We start from the raw sequence: 22,493 nt of genomic DNA, 5'->3' as shown, positions 1-22,493 counted from the left end.
TCTTCCCGGCCCAAAGACACCCTTCTGTGGGTTCCATTAGAAAGAAGTGATAAGTCTGGCAAACATACATTGCTGTTTCATGCAGGTGACCACTCCTTGTTGTTATATTATTAACTGGAACCCCTCCCTCCAGATCTTTGAAATGAAATGCTTTCTAATCTGGTCTCCTGATGGAACCTCAGGCCAAGTGGCTCTCAGGAGCTGGAGAGAGCAGTTTTCTTCTCTCCCCCAAGTATAGCATTTGGGACAGTGAGCAAATAGTGTCATGTGATTAAGTGATACTATAACACTGAAAACTTGCCCTAATGGCTTCAGTGTCATTTACTCATACATCGCAAGCACTGCTATGGCCACTATGAAACGCCACTATCTTGGGGGCATCAACTGTTTATTTTTTATTTTATTTTATTTTATTTTATTATTTTATTTTTCGCATCAACTGTTAAAAAAAAAAAGAGGATGGTGTTCAACTCAGAGGAGTCTTTGATGGACTTTCAGGCACTACGACAGAGTGAAGAATCCCAGGTACCGTGGGGTGAGGGCAGTGATGTCTTGGGGCAAGGGATGGACTGGGGGCTGCTTTCTAATAAATGACACTAGGGAAGCTACGATCTTTTCATGCTCAACAGTGGCCCACTGAGACAAATCTGCAGATCTCTGCAGGGACTGAAGTGTGTTTATATGTGATTGCAAGATGGGGCAATGGGCGGGGAGCAGGTGTCGAAGGGAGGGGTCTTCCCACACAGCCACAGCTGCCCTAGGCATTTCCCATTTGGGCCAGTATCTTCCAGGGACCAGTGCTCTGGGCGCTGTGGATGGCTGCGGAGAAGGCTATCTTGGGTACATATTATGGAATGAGGGTCCACTTCTAGAAAGCCCAGTTCTACAAGGCAGGACTCAGATCTCCAGCAGGGGCTGCCCCGAGTTAAGAGAGTGCTCCCAGGAAAGTGGGGCAAAACACTCCTGGGTGCCACTGAGACCACCTCCGCCCAAGGATGCCCTGGTGGGTACAGGGTACAGGCCTAAGGGCAGCCCTTGCCCACAATGGTGCTGACGGGCTGGACCCGGAGCTAGACCCGAATCCCACAGATTCCAGGAGACCCACCCAAAGTGCCAGTTTCTCACTGTGTGGCTCACCCTGGGAAACAATCACAGCAACCGCTCCTCCCCACCCTTTCTGTATTCCCACTATGGCGGCTCTGACAGCAACGGGGACCTTCAGAGGTCAGGCATGTCCCAAGCATGTGATTTACCTTTGGATTGTTGGCTTCTTTCTGCCGAGGTCTCCTGGATGGCCTCCAAGGAGCCTCCCAACAGTGTAGGCCCAGAGGTAACAGCTGGTTCATCCAGCAAACCGCCAACATACCCTTCTCAGTCCCCATCCCTCCCTTTCTAAGGAGGCTGCTCTGCTTGGCCCTGCCATCGCATGACACCTGGAAGTCAGGCATGGGGGCCTTACCTTGGAGGGACAGCAGCGGTGAAAACAGCACAGCTGTGCATGGCCTTGTGCCACCATGCCCTCTAGCAGAAGCCCACAAGCCAAGGGCAAGTCACAGACTCAGGACCTGCTCCCCAAGCTTCCACAGACCGTATTCTCATTGCTGTCAGGGGCTCCTTGCCTGTGGCATTGGCGATCCATGAAGGGTAGCCAAGGGTCTCCCAGAGTGAGTCACAAGGCAAGAAACCACCGCCTCCTGAGGAGTCTCATCAAATCCTCCCAAGGAAGGACAAGCCAGTCTGTGATTACCCCCATCTCACAGGTGAAGAAACTGAGTGCCAACAGCTTGAGAATCTTGGCCAAGGTCATACTGTGAAGAAGGGCAGGAGCCAGGATTTCAGTCCCCAGACTACAAAGCACGGTGTCTGGCTCAGAACAGTTGCTCATGAAAAAGATCTGGAAACAAAACAATGCAGATGCGGATATACCCAATCATCATGAGCAGAGCCTCGTTCTTAGCCCAGGGGGACCAGGGCTGCTTGGCAGGAGCATTGGCCTGACGGTGGCGTGGAGACTGCATGCTGGGGCTGCCCTTCCCTCTCCGGGGACACCACCTCTCCTTCCACCTCCTGGATCTAGGGGGTAGCTCTGGACCCATGGTCCCTAAGTGAGGACAGAATGGTGGTAAAGCCCATTTAGGCTTCCTGAGACCTAAGCCAGGCGTGTGGCCTGTTAGCAAAACCCAGTGAGTGCCAGTTTGAAAGTGAGGGAGCTGAATCCTAGAAAGCCCACTGAGGTGTGGGCGGAGACCCCTTCCTGAAGTCTCTGCTTGCAGTGTGACGGTCTCTCTGCGCCTGACCCCAAACACACCTAAATCTTTGAAGTTTGGCTTGACTTCCCTCCTGCTCTGGAAGACTTCTCCGAATTCCTACCCACCTGGAGGGGTTTCCAACTCCTGTGAACATCCACATTCTATCTCTGCTCATCTCAGAATATTTAGAAAAAAACCCCAAAACAATGGTCATTCTCAATCCTGGCTGCACATTAGAATCTACTAGAGACTTCTTTTTCTTTCTTTTTCTTCCTCCTTTCCTTTCCTCTTTTTCTTTCTTTCCTTTCTTCCTTCCCTTTCTTTTAAATATTTTATTTATTCATGAGAGACACACAGAGAGGCAGAGACATAGGCAGAGGGAGAAGCAGGCTCCGTGCAGGAAGCCCGATGTGGGACTCGATCCCAGGTCACCAAGGTCACGCCCTGGGCTGAAGGCAGACAGATGCTCAACCACTGAGCCACTCAGGTGCCCTGAGATTTTTTCTTTTTAAATGATGAAAATACTTGTGCCCAGGATTAACCTCTGTGTAACTGAATCAGAACTTCTGGGGTTGGCACCAGGGAATCAGAGCATTTTAAAAAATCAGCTGGGACTCAGAACCAGGGCTAGAATGCCTAGAAAGTTGAGGGTGTCCTCTCTTTCCCCACCTAGCTGGGAGCTCTTCAGGGCAAGGTCCCAGCCTCCTGTACTGCTGTCCTTAGCACCAAGCTTGGGCTTGCCTGTCGCCTGCGCTCATCGAATGTTGGCTGAGTGATTGCAGCCTCGACTGAAAATTGAAACAAATCCCAGGTGGGATATGGGGCAAGTTTTGTCTCTCTCTCTCTCTCTCTCTCTCTCTGTTTCTCTTTTTTTTTGCTAAGAAAAGAGTCATATGTTTTCATCCTGATATGGGCACCCTAAGACCATGAATTCCAAAGACAATAAATCTCCCCCCCACCCCCTCAACTCCATTAACATCCTAAGGGAGGAACAGGCTGTGTTGTTAGTTATCTCCTGCTTTCAATTACGGAGCCTTCAGCCAGATTCCTTTGTATGCCTCTGAGGCCCAAGCCTTGTAAATGGCACACTTTCAATTATTTATCTAAACAAAGGTGAGCCAGAGGGCAGCGCTAAACACTCGTCTGGTGAACTTGAGCCCAACTCTGCGCCCTTGGAATTCTCAAGCTTACAGGACTTGGCTTTGTGGCTCCAATTTCCTTAAAAAAAAAAAAAAAAAAAAAAAAAAAGAAAAAGAAAAAAAGAAAGAAAAGGAAGATAAAAAAAATGGAAAAAAGTCACATTAGCTACAAGGCCATAAATTCCATTTCAGAAGTGAGAGGCGTGCCAGAGGGGGGCTGCAAGAACCCGAGCTTTGTGGCTGGTGGCTCTTCCGTTGCTAGGTTGCTCAAATCCAAGTCATAACTCACGGGCAAGGAGGTGGACCGCGGACTCCCTTTCCAGGTTTGCGTTCTCTCTCCTGTCAGAGGACGCATCGCATTCTATGTCACCAATGAATAATAAACTCCCTTCCAAGAGAACAGAGAGACCAACCAACAGCGATCTGCAGATACAAGCAGAAGGAAAAGCCTCCTCTTGCTTGTGAAGACAGGCTCCTGGCTCGTTGTCAGCAAGACAAGTGTTCTGAACCATTCTTTGTGGGATGCGTTTGTGCCCATTCCCTCTGAGGACCAGCCTGTGGCATGCATATGACACAGCCCGCGGTGCTGTGGGTACCCTGGTGGCCATGGAGTGAGTGGTGAGAACGACCCCTGTGGAGATCAAGCACCGATTCATGTGCCATAAAATGTCAGCTGCAGTGAAAGAGTAATTTGGGAACACCCAACCAGACGGAGGTCAGGATTCCTCGGTGTCAGAGTAGCAACAGTAGTACCAAGAGCTGATGTCCACTGAGGGTCCCCCCTCCTCCAAGGGCTCTGCACCTTACAGCACCACAGGGAGGCATTGTCCTGCCGTACAGAGGTCCAGAGATGTTAGGCAACTTCCTCTGGTCACACAAGTGATGGGGGCTGGAATCCGTACAAAGATCTGCCAGACTCAGAAAGCTGGGCTCCTAATCACGCTGTTATACAACCCTCCCTAGTCCCAGGATAGACACTCGAAAATGTTTCTGGAATCCACCTCTCCTCTCCATCCCTGCTGCCAACCACCTTAGTTCAGACCTAAAATCTCTCAATCCTGCCTTTTTTTTTATAGCCTCTTAATTCATCTTCCTGCCTCCAATCTTCCCACATCCCAATGAGCACAAATATTTTATCTACTGTATCTATTTTATATTCCTGTGTAAGAACGTTCCTTGGCTCCCAGAGCCTAGGACTCTAGTCCAATCTCTGGTGAAGTGCAAGTGGCCTCGCCTCACCTCATCTTGTCTTTATCGTTCCCCACCAGGATCCAGCCACATCGAATGTCCAGCTCAGAAGATCCCTCTGCAAAACATTCTCTGCCTCCTTCAGCTCTCACTTGTTTGCATGTTTGTCCTTCTACCCAGGTTGTGAGCTCCTAGGAGGCAAGAGACTTGTTTTGTTCATCTTTGTAATTTCCCCAGAATTGGCAGAAAGGAAATGCCAATAAATATTACAAAGCTGACTCACTGATTGAATGAACAGAATCTCAAATCTCCTACCTCAAGGGGGGAGGAAATAAAAAATCGCTGAATTTTTGACAACTGACCATATATGCATGGCGGTTAATCAGTCTTAACAATTCCTATGTGATAGTGTTATAGATTTTACTCTTTTCTGAAATAACCACAAGACATTAAAAAATTCTAACTAAAAATATGCTCCTTTGGCATTTTAGTCTAGACTTATTCCACTCAAAAGTATTTTACTTGGGGTCTCTAGGTGGCTCAGCAGTTTAGTGCCTGACATTGGCTCAGGGCGTGATCCTGGAGTCCTGGGATCAAGTCCTGCATCGGGCTCCCTGCAGGGAGCCTGCTTCTCCCTCTGCCTATGTCTTTGCCTCTCTGTGTGTGTGTGTCTCTCATGAATAAATAAATAAATAAAATCGTTTAAAAATATTTTTCTTAGTAACAGCTATTAGTAGTAGTATCCGATCCTAGAACGTCTACCTTTTTCTTTCTTAGCCAAAGGGCAATTTTCTTGATTAATCAAAAATTGATTGACCACTACTATTCTCACTTGTTTAGATAGAGAGCTAACACTTGGGCTAAGTTGATGGGCATATTAAGTTGAGTCTTTGATGTTTTCCTCCCCTTTCCATGAGAACTGGAAGTTAGCTTTGAGCTTTATCTCAATTTCCTCTTCTTCTTCGACACCATCCTTGGCTCTCTAAGCCAAGCAGGAAGTGATTTCTTCTCTCCCTGAACTTCCATAGTACTTGCTCTGTGTGTCACTTGAACCCTGTCGAGGTCACATGGAGCAAATCCCACTGGAAAGGGCGCTGTGCTGGGAACACCATCCCTGCTAAAATACAAATGCATCATGGGGTGCTGGGTGGTGGATTCACCTCTTTGGACCTTTGTTTACTCATTGCAAAATGAGGAAGTCACATGAATTGGGTTACATGGCCTCTTTCCAACTTCTTCCCAGCTCTACAACTCTATGAAAAATGCCAGATATCTTGATATTATTTGAAAGCTCCCTTGTGGGGTGGAGGTAAAGTGCAAGAGCACAGAACTTTGGGTCACACTCAAACTACTGAGAGTTGAAAACAATGATTTGGATGTAATGTTCTTCATTTTCCAAAGGGCCACAGGATGGCATCCTCAAACTCAACACACAAAAATGAGGAAATGGCCTAGCGGGGTAAGAATTCACATCACTGGGGCTGCTGCTGCAGGGTGTATTAACTATATGTTCATCATGATAGAGATGGGTGATCACAATTATACACAAACTCAGAATCACATATACGGGAAAAATGACTTAAGCCTTCCTTTCAATCAGGATAAACTAGGGTGAATTCAAAGATAATGCTTTAGATGAGCCAAATGTACATCCGCTGAAGTGTGAGAAATTGATGTGCAAATGGATTCCTCTAAGGATGAACTTTAAATTGTAAGGGACTTGGCCAGAGAAAGGGAGACTTGGAGAACCAGCATTTTTTTTACTAAGTTATACAATTTCATATCTTTAAAAATAATTCATAAAGACATGTTAAAACGAGAACGCAATAATAGTCATTCAAGGGAAAAGAAGACTGCATTTGAACACTATGTTTAGGGCTAACTTTCCTGGTAGCTGAGCCCAAAAACGGAGCAACGATGAGTTAGTTGTAATGTGCACAGGTTTGTACAAAAGGTAAGAAATTTACCAAAGGGATGTTTATCACTAAGAGTCCCAAGTGGAAACAGAAGGTACATTAAAATTAGGATAATTCAAGGAGGGGTTGTTTACCAAGGGACTAAGATACACATATGTGGACAGGGTGTAGGCAAACCACAAAGGCATGTGCACGAACTGAGGGCTGACTGCATAGGAGCTGCTGCCACCTGCAGTGGACCAAATACCATCCTCCCCAGGAACCTCTGAATGTGATCTTATTTGGGAATAAGGTCTATTACAGAGGTAATTAAGATAAGGATGGAGAGATCATCCTGGGTTGGGGTGGGTCCTCAATCCAGTGTGAGAGACAGAAAAGCAGAAAAGTATCCACAGAGACCGAGAAGGTGATCATTTAAAGACGGAGGCAGAAACTGGAGTCATGTGTTTGCAAACCAAGGAATACCTGGGGTTGCTGGCAACCAACAGAAGCTATTTCAAGAGTAGAAGCTAGTTTCTCCTTAAGAACTTGAAGAAGGAACCAATCCCGGTGACACCTTAATTTCAGACTTCTGCCCCCCTCCCCCAGCCGAACTGTAAGAGAATACATTTCTATGGTGTTAACCCACCCAGGTTGTGGTAATTTGTCATGGCAGCCCCAGGAAACAAATACAGCACTGCATTCCCCAAGGCGATGGAAAGAGGGCAAGGAACTGAGCGGGGGGAGAGGGGGGGAGAAGAGTATGTGCTAAGTGGGCTCCTGGGTGGAACAGCGACAGGAGGGCACCAGGATGAGGTGGCCCTGCAAGAAGAGAGCCAGGGGAATAAACGTCCCAACCTCAAACCTCTTTCCTCCATCCCTCCCATCTGGGGTTTCCCACTGGTTGTACCCAACAGGGAGCCAGAGGGTGTTGGGAACCCTGCAGCCCCTTGGCCCTGAGCAGGAGGTCACAGGGTGGACAGTGTATCTGGAAGGGTGGACAAATGCCAGCAGCATGACATGCAACCTCCCAATGATCACTTCTGGGATGAAAAAGCTGGAAAGTCTCAACCTAAGTCTTCCCTTCTTGTAAGGGGGTGATTACTCCCACTGGAAAGGAAAGATATTGGTCTCTCTCCTCTACTGGGTCCTCTTTAGCTGAGGTTTCTCTAACTCAAGCTCTCTTTTTGGCCCCTTTATTCTTTTCTTCTGTCTCCACCCTCAGCCTTCATGGTGGCTTTCACCACAACAGGGATCCCCACATCTGCACAATTAGTCCAGCTTCTCACTCCAGCTTCAGTCCCACTTTCCAGCGATCCTGGGAAATCTTCACCCAGCTAGCTCATCAACTGTTCTGAGTCTAAACATTTGAAAATCAACCATATCACTTTCTTTCCAAAACTAACATCCCTCTTTGGAATTCCTCCTCTCATTTCTCTAACCCATCTAAGGTTTAAACTCTCCAGTTCATTCCCTTCATCTAAACATCAAGGCCTGTTGGTTTTAATAAAGACATCGTGTCCCTTCTCTCCATTTCTACAACTGCCACCACTTGCGTTGAAGCCACATCTGTCTACACTGGATAACGGCCAATAAGCTTTGAGCCGGTTTCCACAACTCCAGGTTGCAAAGATCTTCCAATTTTGCCATTGACCAGAGCGATACTGCCTTCCTTATGCTATGCCCATGTTCAAATTCTCAATGGCTCTCTCTGCTGCGGGCCCTCACTTGTCAGAGCCATGATACTTCTCCCCTGACTAGCTCCTGAGGATCTTCATGTTCCAACTCTTCTCCTTTTCCAAACTTATTCCCCACCATCCGTTAAAGGAGAACCTTGCTGTGGCCAGGCTGCTTCATTTGCTGTCCTACCCTCATCTTATCACCTTATGAGAACAGTCATTTTTGCTCTGTATACGAGTCTGCCATGAATCCAACTGAACAGAAAGCATTTGTCAAAAATCTTACAAATCTTATATGTGGGTTAATATTTTCTTAGTGATCAAGAGTAAGTTTATACCTGGCCACAATCCTTTTTATCTTTCCCTATATCCATATTTCCCAGATTAACCTACAAGCCATGTGTGATGGCAGTTTGTGCTTCATTGGGTCAAGGAAGATATTACAACACAGTAATTAATAGCTTGAGCTTTGGCGTCAGACAGATGTTAGAATTCAAGTCCATCCATCACTATTTGTATGACCTTGGACAAATTACTTACCTCCTCTTTGTGTCTCAGTTTTCTTATCTGTTAAATGGCAATTTGAAACTTGCCTCATAGAGTCACCGTGAAGGTAAGAGGTGCTAGCTTATGTGAAGCACTTAGCACAGTACAGGCATAAAATTAGACTCAACAACATAAACAGTGAATAGCACAGTCATGCAACTTCTACTCAAGGCCAAAAAGTGTCATTTCTGCAGCCCAGACATGGACAGTTGGTTGCTGGATCACATCACATGGTCCTCATTCTCATTATCCTTTTTTCTTAAAGCCAGCAATTTTGCTCAGCCATGCTAGGTCAGAAATAAACTTACAGACCATGGGTTTTCCAAACAACCAAGGCTATAATCAGTGCTTCTGCGGATCCCAAGTAGACTTGTATCCTCAGTAGACTCTGTGAGAAACTGGCCACACTAGGCAAATTGCTTAAGGTCAAAATCAAAAGCTAATCAAAAGGTTATGAATGAAAAATTATATGTACAAATTTCAGGAGCTGTGATGGATAGTAATCTAGTATGATCAAGAATTTTAATGATATGATCTATAAGTTATTTGCTATCACTTAACACATACAGAAAAATTTGGCAATTCTATTTTTATTTTTATTGAGGTACATTGAAAGATGTATGGCAAATACCCAGAAAATGCTAAGTTTTAATTTGGAATGTAATTGACATAAGGGATAAAAAGGAAAAACAAAGAATTTGGTCTTTAACCAGAATCCCTCATGGGCACACATTGAGACCATGAGATTTTGGACACATTTGGAATCTTGCACATTTCTTAAGTTTGCAGAAGCACACCACACAAAAGAGGAACTTCAGTGCCTAGTGGAAACAAGCCAGATTCATACAGGAGGGGATTAGGAAAAATTATTTCATGTATACTTTATAGTGGCCTTTCTGAAATCCAGATGGTTCCTTTGCTCTGAAAGTATTCTTAGATAGGGCTGATTTATTGGATGTCTTTGTTAATGAGCTGGGTGAGAAAAGAAATAATTGTTTAAGTGACCCAACTTGTTTTCCAAGTGGTGGAATGGCGATTTTCTAAGGGGGCAGGTTGGGAAGGGAGTAATGTGTCATATAAGGCTGCTGGATTGCCAGAGGCGGGAGCCAAGCAGAAAAAGCTATGAACCCAAACACCAGGCCACAGTGCTGCAGTTCATGCTATGAAACGTGAGCCTCCAACACCACGGACTTCTTGGATTATGAAAGACACACCTGGGGAACAATGCCACTTGTGTTGCAGAGTGACAACCATGTATTCTGAGTCAACATTGGTTCTCATTGCTGGGTGAATGGTAGGGAATGGACACTATGTGTCATAAGGGTGATAGACTTATTAGGATTTAATTATATTTTCTCCATCTTCGGTCCAAACCCCCCCCCCCCCGCCCCGTCTTTAATCTCAAACTGTCATCAACCTCTGATCTCTGCTTTCTTTCCTTACTACCTACACGACACTGTTTTCCTAGTAAACAGGATGACATTTAAAAAATGTCAACAGCCCCTCTGCTCAAACTCTGCCAATGGCATCTCACTGTACACAAATAAAAATTCAAGCTCCCTGCTCCGGTCCGTTGAGTCCTATGTGATAAAATCCTCAGCTTCCTCCCCAGACGAAGGTCCTCCCTGGGCTGGGGCTACACGGACCTGCTTCTGCCCCCCTTCATGTCACAGCACACCCCATTACTCCTGGTGTTCTTCTCAGACCTCGGTGGCTGACATCTGCCATGCTTACATGAAGTATGAATATAGGGAGTCCTCAAGAACATTGCTGTATTTGTGGACTGGTCACATGTAATTTACGTGAAGATATGGTTGCTGTGCAAACCCTGCCACAAGACAAGTCCCCAAGATTTCTTCCCCCCACATCAGATCCCTATCTCCTCTAAGCTTCTGCTGGTCAGAGTTCTGTGCCCTCTACTGTTGATGATGTTACTATATTTCACGGAATGCAAGACACTATCAATCGTAAGATGCCCCATTATTTCACATAACAGTTTTCTAAGTTGCCAATTAAACTCTGACACAATGCTTTATCATGGAAATTCTTCTATGCTTACTAAAATAGTTCTTTTAATTCTCATTAGACACAGGATGGTTACATGTCACATGTGTGGATATATAGAGAGAATGACAAGAGATTGGTTAAGATGGTCTTAGAACATCCTCACATTTGAAATCTGACTCTTCAGAATCAGTCTATTAGCTGAGAGTCACCAATTCACCAATCACAAAACATCCTTTGTGCCATGGGAGCACTGATGGTGTAGGCTTTTTTTTTTTTTAAAGACTTATTTTAGTGGGGGAAGGGCAAAGGATGAGGGAGAGGATCTCAAGCAGACTTCCCACTGAATGAGGAGCCCAACTTGGGGCTCTACCTCATGACCACGGGATCATTACCTGGGCCAAAAACAAGAGTTGGATGCCCAGCCAACTGAGCCACCCAGGTGCCCTGGTGATGCAGCATTTTTATTTATTTATTTATTTATTTATTTATTTATTTATTATTATTATTATTTTTTTTTGGTGCAGCATTTTTAAACTGGTACTCTGGGGCAGCCTAGGTGGCTCAGCGGTTTAGCATCTGCCTTCAGCCCAGGGCATGGTCTTGGAGACCTGGGATCGAGTCCCACGTCAGGCTCCCTGCATGGAGCCTGCTTCTCCCTCTGCCTGTGTCTCTGCCTCTCTCTCTCTCTCTGTGTCTCTCCTGAATAAATAAATAAAATCTTTTTAAAAAATAAACTGGTACTCTGAGTACCAAGAGCTTACTTTTGATTCCTGCTCCAGGAATGCTAAAGATACTAGACTTACCAGCACCCTGTCACCTTCTGGTTCTAAAGAGTTAAAAGTCAACTGTGTACATTGAATAAATGCTTTATACTGTGTCTCTAGGACTTTTTCCCAAGCAACTAAAACCTGTGATGGACATTGTGATGCTGGCACATTTGCAGGTAGAGTGCTCTCAGGCATTACAAAAATATCCCCACTGCTGCCTGGGTACAGTGAGCAAAAGATACCCCCCTTCTTAAAATTTATGACATCTAGTCGTCGTCGTTGTCATCATGGTAAACATTATTACATTCTAGCTCGGGAATTTGATCTTCTCACAGCTCCTAAAAAAGGGCCCCCAGTGCATCACAGTTCAGAACCCCTCTCTGCCCGCATCAGTGGATACCAGCTTTGCTGACTGTAACTGAATTGGCCAACTTTGCAGGCCTCACTGCCTGCATCAGTGGCCATAAACTGGATTAGGCCCATGAGATTTGGGGAAGGGTTTTAACACAGAGACAAGAAATCCATGTTAGCAGTTTTCTGTGGGGAGCAGAGCATCCATGGACTCTAAGGTAGGGAGGGAGGGCCTGAATAAGCACATGAGGAATAGTCAAATGGAAGAGACAAAATGAGTGGATTCAAACCATTATGAGAGCGAACGGACATTAAATGAGACAGAGAAAGCTATGTTAGCTTTGACTTTCCAATTCTTGATCACACAGGGCTTACGCATACTTCATTCTGTCCTTGGGTTTGGTGGTTCTTCTGTAGCCGTAAAATTAATTCCCATTTTCCCCTGAGGTAGATTTCTGCTTCTGGCAGCCAGAGGAGCTGTGGCTGTAAGAGCTGGAAACTCCCCTGCCCTGACATCATCCATCACAGAGATGAGGCTAAAGAAAGGGTAGGCATGGTGATGTTCCCTGTGAGACAGGCAGAGTGGGTGTCCTTATCTGATTCTGGAAGGCCCAGGGCAGGAAGAAGCCCACAGCTCCTCAGCCCATATGGGGGTCTCCTTTCCCAGAGTCCTCCTAGGACCAGCATGCTTTTTGCTGGATGAGATATGGACAGGCTGTGGATGAGGGGGAAAAATCAGTATTAAGAGAGATGCTTGAAAAATAGGCTCTTTGGTGAGAAGCAGAGGTCTACAGCCCTCACTGGAGGGGTGAAGAAGAGAGAACACATGCACTTCTCTCCTCTCCTCACCCACCCTGGTCCTATCCTCCTCCCAGCCCAGGCAGGGCAGACTCCTCCAAGCTGAAGCTGGGGCACCCTCTGATGACAGAAGACTAGGGGGAGGGGGGATGAGACTTCTTTTGAGAGTGTCATTTTCTTGAACCAGAGAGTGGGGTTTTTCAGTTGAAGGGAACTGAGAAGTGACATGGGTAGAGGTACCAGGGAGGATTTGAAGGAACACAGTTCAGTCAGGAGGGACAAGAAAATCACAGGTGGCGAAGCACCTTTCCTGCCTGGCTCTTGTCCAAAGTTCGGCTGCATCCTTCCTTCTTAGGATTTCTTTCTAGGACTGTCTAGCCATCCTGGCATCAGTCGACACTACCTGACACCTCAGTCAGGTACGTGGAGTCTCATGGCAGGTGCTGGGAGAGGTGGCCAGCGCCCCGTTCCATTAGGGACATGGAGGGTGGGTTTCCCGGGTGGGCTGAGCACTGAGCCAGGGCGAGCTTCTGGTGGCAGAAGAAAGCCTGGGAGTCTGGAGGTGGCAGATGAGATGGCCCTGGCTACCCTGCACGTTGCTAAGGTTATGATTTGAGAGAAAAAAAGGTGATGTGTAGGTGAAGGAGCCTTATCTCAGAAGGACTTAATGGGGCCGGAGCTAGAGGTAAGGAAACAGGCTCAGAGCTGAAACCCAGCCCCAGGTCTGACTGGCTCCAACCGTGGTTCCTCCAACCACACCCCTCAGGAAGCAAGGAGGGGGCGCACTGCTCCTGCTGTGGGGGTAGCCTGTGCGCCACGCCGGGACCCCCATGGGCTGGCTACCGAGGAGGGCATGAGGGACCTGAATGGCCCTGTTGACCTCCGTGGCCTGGCTACAGCTTGGAGTTCTGGGACATTAGAAACCATCATTAGAACAGCAGGCAGTACGACCACCACCTGGCATGGGGCCATCGCTTTATCCTTTCAAAGAACTTTCACACCCATGCTACACCACTTGCTTATCCCAGCTTTGTAAGATCAATAAGGGAGCACTTCTGCACCTTTCCAGCATCTAGCAGACTGCTGCCGGGTAGTACAGTATATGGTGGCACTTAATAAGTGCTGATTACCATGTCTGGACTTTGGGGAGCTCCTCTTGCTTGGCTCCTCCAGGGACACATGGCCCTCCCACTGAATTGACTTGAGAGTAGCAGTCTCATGGCTTTGATCTGGTACTTTGTTTTCCTGAAGCTCAGGCTTCAGTGCAGCCAAGACCAGCAACCTAATGGGCTAGTGTAAGTTGGAAAGCTACGGGTGACATTTTCAGCTGGCGCAGATCCTGAGGTTGAAGCCCTGTGCGTGTAAGGGTAGCTTCTGGCTGGGGCTTTGTTTGCTATGGAATACACACGTCCCTTGGGGAATTCAGGCATGTTTTCTTTAAAAAAAAAAAAAAAAAAGCTGCAACCTTAATCTAAGTGGCATCTGTTGACTTTGAAGAACACACACTTAATCCTTACGCTGGAGCACCCTTGCTACGACACAAAATGCTTTTTGGTTTTCAATCACTAAAACACAAGGGAAAAGTCATCTATTTTAGCAGATACATTTTAAGTTGTTTTGGCCACCATTCCCTAGGTTTTTCAGTGGTTGTCGATAAATCTCTAAAATTCCAATTTCTGACTCTCCTGATCCTAGCTCAACAGTACTTCTGGACAACACCTGGAATTACAATAACCAGGGGGGGCAGGTTCAGATACACATGGTTTTATTTTAACGTTTGCAAAGCTGAGAAGCAGGAAGTTCTGATATTTATTTTACTTTTAAAATTTATGCATATCATAGTTTTCTCCAAAGAGGATATAAAGTCGCGTAAAGCGATACATGAACAAGGGCAAAATGGGGGAGGGGTAAGAAAGAGAGGGGCAGGGAGATGATGCAGAATCACCATGGAGCCTGAAGGAAAAGATGTGCAAGCATTGCAAACTTCTTACTGGCTACCATCAGCCACACGTTTGTTTCTGAAGTTTTAAAGTTGGTATTAGAGTTATCCAAATAACACGTTTTATTTAAAAACCAATTACTTAGGAATCCATATAATAGATCTTACTAATAGATCCAGAGTACATCTTCCTAAAAAGGGCCCTGAGCTGCAATTTGCCCATAAATGGTATCATTTCCAAAACTGGGTTAAGATTCTCCTCCGCCCCATGTCTTTTGAGATCTTCTCAGAGCTACTGTGTTTCGAGTTTCTGAGCCCAGAAACTCATGGTGTCCAATTCTCTGAGCAGTAGTTCATTTGGACTGTCAACACAGACCCTCCGGAAAGCCTATCTTGGACACAATTTCAGGTTCCAAGGCCAAGGTAATCTTTGAGTTTGATGAAAATTAATTAAATAGTAGGAAAAATGATCCTTTGGGAAAATATTACCTTAACAATTGTGGTCTCTGTATGTTGTTCCTCTCTAGGCCTTGAAAAATCCTCTCTGGAGGGAGGCGGTAATAAAAAGACTGGTGTGTCAGGCTGCCTGAGTTCAAATCCTACCTCGCCACTTTCCAGGTGTCTTGGATAAGCTAATATCCCTGAGCCTCTCAGTTTCTTCATCCGCAAAATGATCATGATAGGAAGATCTACTTTATAGGTTTGAAGGGAGCCTCAGGAGACTGTGCAAGTCATCCTCAAGCATGGTGCTTGCCTTATCTTGGTGCTCAAGAAATATTTGTAGTTTTTCTTCTAATTCACTTTGCAGAGTACAATTTCCCTTATTCATAGAAGCCATGTTGCTAAGGAAAGGGAACAAGGACAAAAATTTTCTTCTTCAGAAAGACCTCTACTCTCTCTCTCTTTGGTTAGGAATGCAAATATCTACAACTCTTCATTAAGGCTGAGGGATAAGAGTGAGCCAATGAAAATGAGAAGGGCCAGCAAACATGTCAAGTGGCTGATAGTAGCTGCCAGTGTTTGTTGTTGCAACAGTACCGTGTGGATGGATGTGAGTCATTAACATTCCACTGATAGGGGGTAAAAAAACGATCTGTACTGAAAAGGAAAGTTTGGGGGGGGTCGCCAAGGTTTATCTTTGTTTACTCTCCTGTTATGACTCATCTTCAGGGTCTGTTTCTCTTTGTAGAAGATGATTTGGCTCATTACCACAGACCTTCCTGGCTTGCTAACCAAATTTCTACTTAATTGGTTTCCATGTTATGATCTGGCTCTTGAGACTCCAGCTGCTTTGGAGGCCAGTCCTCAGTCCCTAGTCTTCTTGGGCAAGGTTACAGTGAAATGTAGTGGGGGTGCACGGCAACCCACGAGGTGGTTGCCAGAATTATCACGGCAAACATGGAGAATGTACTGGTAAGTGTCTGCAATGGCTGTCCACGGTATGATGCCAAGAGAGTCCAAAGTTTGGACTTGGTCCAAACTCAACTTTTTCACTCAGGTCTTCCCTAGAAAGCACTGTGTGACCTTTTTTCCTACCAACACCTCACATTCAGGTCATCTTGAAATAACCCACATATCAATTACACTTCTTTTTTAGTGCCAGCCAGCTCATCTTGACCACCAGTTTCCCTGGAACTTCTGCCCACAACAAAAACTTCAACTATGTAAGACAGAAGTGTCTAAACCAAGAATGCACACTTTCCTCATGGCAGTTGGGACACTGGAGAGGAGCTTCTGGTACTACACAAGTCCTTGAACATCTATGCTTGTATCCTCATTTTTACAAAAACGAGAGTAGATGAGATTGCTAGGTCTCTTTTGAGCAGAGGATGTGGAGAACAGGGCACCACCTAGATTCACTAATAAAAAAGTTGTTCTTTTATAGTGTTGCTAATTTTAAGGAATCCGAGGCATTTGGCATTCTTGGATCATTCAATTTGGCTTCATTAGGGGCAGGGTTTCCTTCTGTTGGGCTAGGAAGGATTTTCACCTGTTTGTGTTCCAAAGGGTAAGCATTTGTGATAACTATTTGGGCTTTGTTTCAGCTAAAAAGTCATTTACTCACATATAAAGATTATAGTGCCATAGAGGCATTATGTATAATCTATATACAGAGTAAGCCAAAGCCCACTGGCTCCCCTATAATGCACAGCATTGTCTTATTCTTGACCTGTCAGGTATCATTGGACCCCAGAGCTCTTGATCATATGGAAACCTCAACTTTAAGACTGAGTGTGTGCACACTGATTAGGTGAAAGCACCTGATAATTTTTGGTCCTTTCTTCCTAAAGTCATTTATACATTGCACTTAAAACCAGATGCTCCTAACAGCAGGGATGCAAAGAAGTAGGCTTTCAGAGAATTCAGTTTTCTACTGAGCCATTAGCAGTTAGGTTGGCAGGGGGTTAGAGCCACAGTCACTGAAAAGCCTGTCTTGACTTTGGAAGGGATCAACATTTTCTTGACCACACAACATACACGGTCAAGTAGATGGGGGAGTCCCAAAGATTAAAAATAATGTATCAAAGGATCAGCGTGTCCAAGATTGTTGGGTTGGCAGGGGAATGCTCCCTCCCACGACACTGTCCATGGTTCTGAACCAGGCAGGGCAGTTCTCTGGGGAAGGTGGGGTAAAGGGAACTTGCACCCCTGTTGCTAGGTCTATGATCAGCATCATGAGAAAGGAGATGTTCTGTTTTGTTTTGTTTTGTTTTTTTAAATTTTATTTATTTATTCATGAGAGACACACAGAGAGAGGCAGAGACACAGGCAGAGGGAGAAGCAGACTCCCTGTGGGGACCCTGATGCAGCACTCGATCCCAGAACCTCAGGATCACAACCTGAGTCAAAGGCAGATGTTCAACCACTGAGCCACCCAGGTGCCCCTGTCCTGTTGGTCTGAACATAAAATGGTAGGTTCAAAAAGCCTTGGGACCTCCTGTTGGTTCCCAACATTTTTCTGAGGATACAACTCAAGATAGCTCTAAAAAACACAAATTCCTCAATGGTAATGATAAGCTTCCCCTTTAGGGGGCTTCTCAGGATCTTGGATGGGAATCAGTATGCAATAACACAACAATAATATCAGACATGTTCCAGTCACTGTTCTAATCTCTCTCTCTCACACACACACATGTGCATATACATACATGTTTCCACTAAGAACTTAGGGTTTTCAACCTCTACTGCTTCCTGGACATCTTTAAAATGGTTCTTTCATCAGAATCATTACCACCTCTTTATAATCTTCCAAATAATCTTCCAAAGTTTATTTGCATGACTTAAGTGTTTAATTTGAATATGTTTACATATCACGAAGCATGAAATCGTAAAACTCCTAGAAGGGAACACAGGCAGTAATTTCTTTAACATCAGCTGTAGCAATACTTGTTTAGATAGGTTTTCTAACTGACTTACTTCACTCAGCATAATACCCTCCAGTTCCATCCACGTTGAAGCAAATGGTGGGTATTTGTCATTTCTAATAGCTGAGTAATATTCCATTGTATACATAAGGGAATATAAGGGAAGGGAGAAGAAATGTGTGGGAAACATCAGAAAGGGAGACAGAACGTAAAGACTGCTAACTCTGGGAAACGAACTAGGGGTGGTAGAAGGGGAGGAGGGCGGGGGGTGGGAGTGAATGGGTGACGGCACTGGGGGTTATTCTGTATGTTAGTAAATTGAACACCAATAAAAAATAAATTTAAAAAAAATTAATTAATTAATTAATAAAAAAAAAAGATAGGTTTTCTAAGGCAAGGGAAACCAAAGCAAAAATACACTATTGGGACTATATCAAAATAAAACATATCTGCACAGTGAAGGAAACTATCAATAAAACAAAAGGACAGCCTACCGAGTGGGAGAAGATATTTGCAAATGATATATCCAATAAGGGGTTAATATACAAAATACATAGAGAACTTACACAACTCAACACCTAAAGTATTAATAATCTGATTAAAATGGGCAAAGGCTAGACATTTTTCTAAAGACATACACACACATGGAAAGTTGCTTAACATCACTATTTTCAGGGAAATGCAGATCAAAACCACAATGAGATATTGACCTTATACCCGTCAAGATGGCTAGAATCAAAAAGATAAGAACTAACAGGTATTGCTGAGGATGTGAAGAAAAAGGAACCCTCATAGACTCTTGGTGAGAATGTAAATTGGTATAGGCACAGTAGAAAATGGTATGGAGATTCCTCAAAAAACTAAAAATAGAAATACCATACAATCCAGTAATTTCACCGCTGAGCATTTATCCAAAGAAAATAAACACACTAGTGGAAAAAGATGCATGCACCCTTATGTTCATTACAACATTATTTACAATAGTTAAGATGCAGAAGCAAGTGTCCACTGATAGATGAATGAAGAAGATGTGGTACACACACCTACACACACTGCAATATTATGCAGCCATAAAAGGCATGAGCTTTTGCCATTTGCAGTAACATGAATAAACTTAGAGGATATTATGCTAAGTGAAAGGAGTCAGACTAAAAGCCATACAATTTTGCTTATATGTGGAAGCTAAAATACAAATGAATAGACAAAAAGCAGAGTCAGATCTATAAATACAGAGAATAAACTGATAATTGCCAGATGGGAGAGGGGGGAGGGGTTAGGGGATGGGCAAGATGGGTGAAGAGGAATGGGAGATACAGACTTACAGTTATGGAATGAGTAAGTCACAGGAGGCTCTCTGCTCCTCCTAGTTTGACAGAGAGGTGCATCTTCTGGTGCAGTGCCAGCTGAGTCCCTGAGACACTAAGGTAAAGGTTGGAGTAAACAGATTTGGCCATAATGGGGTCCTGATCACCTAGGCTGATTTTAATTCTAGCAAAGTGGATATTGTCTTCATCAATGACCCCTTCATTGACCTCAACTACATGGTCTACATTTTTCCAGTTAAGATTCCACCCACAGCAAATTCAATGGCACAGTCAAGGCTAAGAATGAGAAACCTGGCATCAGTGGAAAGCCCACCTCCATCCTTCAGGAGCAAGATCCGACCAACATCAAATGGGGTGATGCTGGTCCTGGGTGCCTTGTGGAGTCCACTGGAGTCTTCACCACTGTGGAGAAGGCTGGGGCTCACTTGAAGGGGTAGGGCCAAGAGGGTCATCATGTCTGGCCCTTCTGCTAATACTTCCATGTTTGTGATGAGCATGTACTACGAGAAGTATGACAACTCCCTCGAGATTATCAGTAATGCCTCCTGCACCACCAGCTGCTTGGTTCCTCTGGCCAAGGTCATCTGTGACAACCACGGCATGGTGGAGGGACTGAGGACCATATTCCAAATCTTACTGCCACCCTCCCCCTCCCCACCAAAGCGATGGTATGGTAGTTGAGGGGCTGCCCGGAACATTATCCCTCCTTCTACTGGTACTGCCAAGGCAAGGTCATCTCCGAGGTGAATGGGAAGCTCACTGGCATGGCCTTCCATGTTCCCATCCCCAGTGTGTCAGTTGTGGATCTGACCTGCCACTTGGAGAAAGCTGCTAAATACAACGTCAAGAAGATGGTGAAACAGGCATTAGAGGGCCCCTCAGGGCATGCTGGGATCCACTGAGGACCAGGTTGTCTCCTGCAACTTTAACAGAGACACCCACTCTGCCAACTTCAATGCCAGGGCTGGCACTGCCATCAATGACCACTGTGTCAGGCTCCATTTCTAGTATGACAATGAATTTGGCTATCGCAACCGAGTGGTGGACTTTATGGTCCATATGGTTTCCAAGGAGTAAGAGCCCCTGGACCACCACCCCCAGCAAGAGGAAGAGAGAAGCCCTCAGCTGCTGGGAAGTCCTTACCCCAACTCATCCCCCAACACACTGAGAATCTCTTGGTCTCCACAGTTTCTATCTCAGACCTCCTGAAGAAGTGGAGGGGCTCGGGAAGCCCAAACTTGTCACATACCATCAACAAAGTATAACTGTACCCAGCCAGAAAAAAAAAATCATAGGAATAAAATGAGTATGTTTGAATGTGTTTGTATGTCATGAGACCTGAAATCATAAAACTCCTAGAATGGAACACAGGCACTAATCTCTTTGAAGCTGGCTGCGGCATCATTTTTCTAGATGTGTCTCTTAAGGCAAGGGAAACCAAGGCAAAAATACGTAAGGACATACAACATAGGGAGCATAGTCAGTGGTGTAATAGTATTGCCTGGTGACAGAAGTTACATTTGTGGTGAGCACAGCATGAGTACAGTCCTGGAATCATTGTGCTGTATACCTAAGATTAACGTGATATTGTGTCAGCTATACTAAAAAAAATGTGTCACGTGGTTGGGGAGAAAGAGAAGGAATCCATTAATTATTAGTACAGAGAGATCTTTTGGGGGGAGGGAGGGGGATACTAATAATACCTTAGCTGCCAGCTAGCCCCATCCCTGCAAACCTACTGATTAGTGGGGGGGAAAAAAGCTCAAATCTGATGAGTTCCTGCTAGGCTGGGACTCCGGCAGCTGACCAGATCCCTGTCTGAGAGTCCTCCTCTGTGTATTTATCATCACTCCATTCTCAACCAGTAGCAGGCACATTATTCAGTTCGTGCTTACGCACATTTGGTTATAGGGTCATCTTTAAGAAAACAAACCATTCATAACACAACTATAAACAGAACTCCGACTCACTCATTTGCTAATGGGGCTTCCCTGTTTGGCCATTATATTCACTGCTGTCTTTATCCTTCCCGTAATTTAAGGCCCACGGGTGAAACTTGCCTATTTGCCAGTGGGTCGACCAGGATGAGGAGGTCCGGACTCCCCCGCAAACAGCATAGAAAGTAGTATTGGCAGCATACGTGGCGTGGCCACAGAGTTACAGGGAGACGCCTGAATGGACAGCACGGGGGTCCCACCCGACCTGCAATAGGCAGCATGTGTGTCACTTTACCCGGATGCCCTCTCTGGCTCCCAGAGCCCACATGCCTGCTGGCAGGACCACCCAAAGGGAGGAAGAGGTGGTGCTGGGGAATTAACCGCTCCCTGGGAGCAGCTCTCAACCAAGTAGCTGGTAGCTCCCAGATGTGTCTCTAGCTTTGTACTATTCCCAGAGTTCCTGGCAGGATTAAGCCCCAAGGCACCAGAGCAGTAATTGACTTTCAGCATACCCTCAATTGGGATGGCCCACAAGTGTCCCCTGGGATCGGCTCCCAACTATACCACAGATAGATCAATTCTGGTCTCAGGGATGGCTTCTAGGGGAACCCAATACCATGTCCACCTGCTGCGTTGTTATAAAACAGTTTTCTGAGCAGGCCAGTGAAGGGCAAATTAACTCAGATCAGGCAGGCTGCTTTGAAAGCGGCCCCTCCCTGGGTCTCCGTCTCCATCCAGCTCTTTGTTCCTCCATCAAGAGCCTCACCGCAGATCAACACCCGCTCTGAGGTCATCAGACATCCTTGAAAAGGAGCATACTAGGAGGAATGGAGTAAAATAGCATGGCAATGCAGAGGACGAAATAAGAGAACGACAGAGTCCCCTGGATGCATGGCTGTCTCCGTGAACAACTCTGGATAAGCTAGAAAATGTATGGCTTCCCAGAGTCTTTGTTTCAAAATTAAAATTCATTTTCAAAACTTTAAATTTTTGAGGAAAAAAAAAAAAGCACTCTTTCAGTTGTAGGATTGTTAGCATGGTGTGTGGCAGGGAGAGAAGAGGAAATTTCTACCCATGCATGGATTCCCACACTTCAAATACAAATCAGCCCTGACAAGTAGGTCAGGTGAGATTGCTCATGCTAGCTGATCTGACAGGAGCAAGAATGCAGAAGACCTGTTGCTTAGAAATGGTGAAAATTGGATTACTTTGTTTTATTTTTTTAAAATATTTTATTTATTCATGAGAGACACAGAGAGACAGAGAGAAAGGCAGAGACACAGGCAGAGGGAGAAGCAGGCTCCCTTT

The 22,493-nt window shown here is 45.3% G+C and overlaps 1 protein-coding gene and 1 long non-coding RNA gene across 2 annotated transcripts in view; one reads left to right on the top strand and one right to left on the bottom strand.

Annotated features, from left to right (window-relative positions):
* CCBE1 (collagen and calcium binding EGF domains 1) overlaps positions 1-22,493 on the bottom strand; it is a 226,970-nt gene that overhangs the window by 50,193 nt on the left and 154,284 nt on the right. The gene's annotated exons all lie outside the window — the stretch shown is intronic.
* LOC144310473 (uncharacterized) lies at positions 141-20,618 on the top strand. The gene is made up of 2 exons (XR_013376194.1): positions 141-525; positions 19,484-20,618. It is a non-coding gene; the product is annotated as an uncharacterized LOC144310473 (long non-coding RNA).

This window comes from Canis aureus, chromosome 1 (assembly GCF_053574225.1).
Source record: "Canis aureus isolate CA01 chromosome 1, VMU_Caureus_v.1.0, whole genome shotgun sequence".
Classification (NCBI taxonomy): domain Eukaryota; kingdom Metazoa; phylum Chordata; class Mammalia; order Carnivora; family Canidae; genus Canis; species Canis aureus.
The sequence above is the reverse complement of the archived record's forward strand: the minus strand, read 5'-3'. Positions and strand labels throughout refer to the sequence as shown.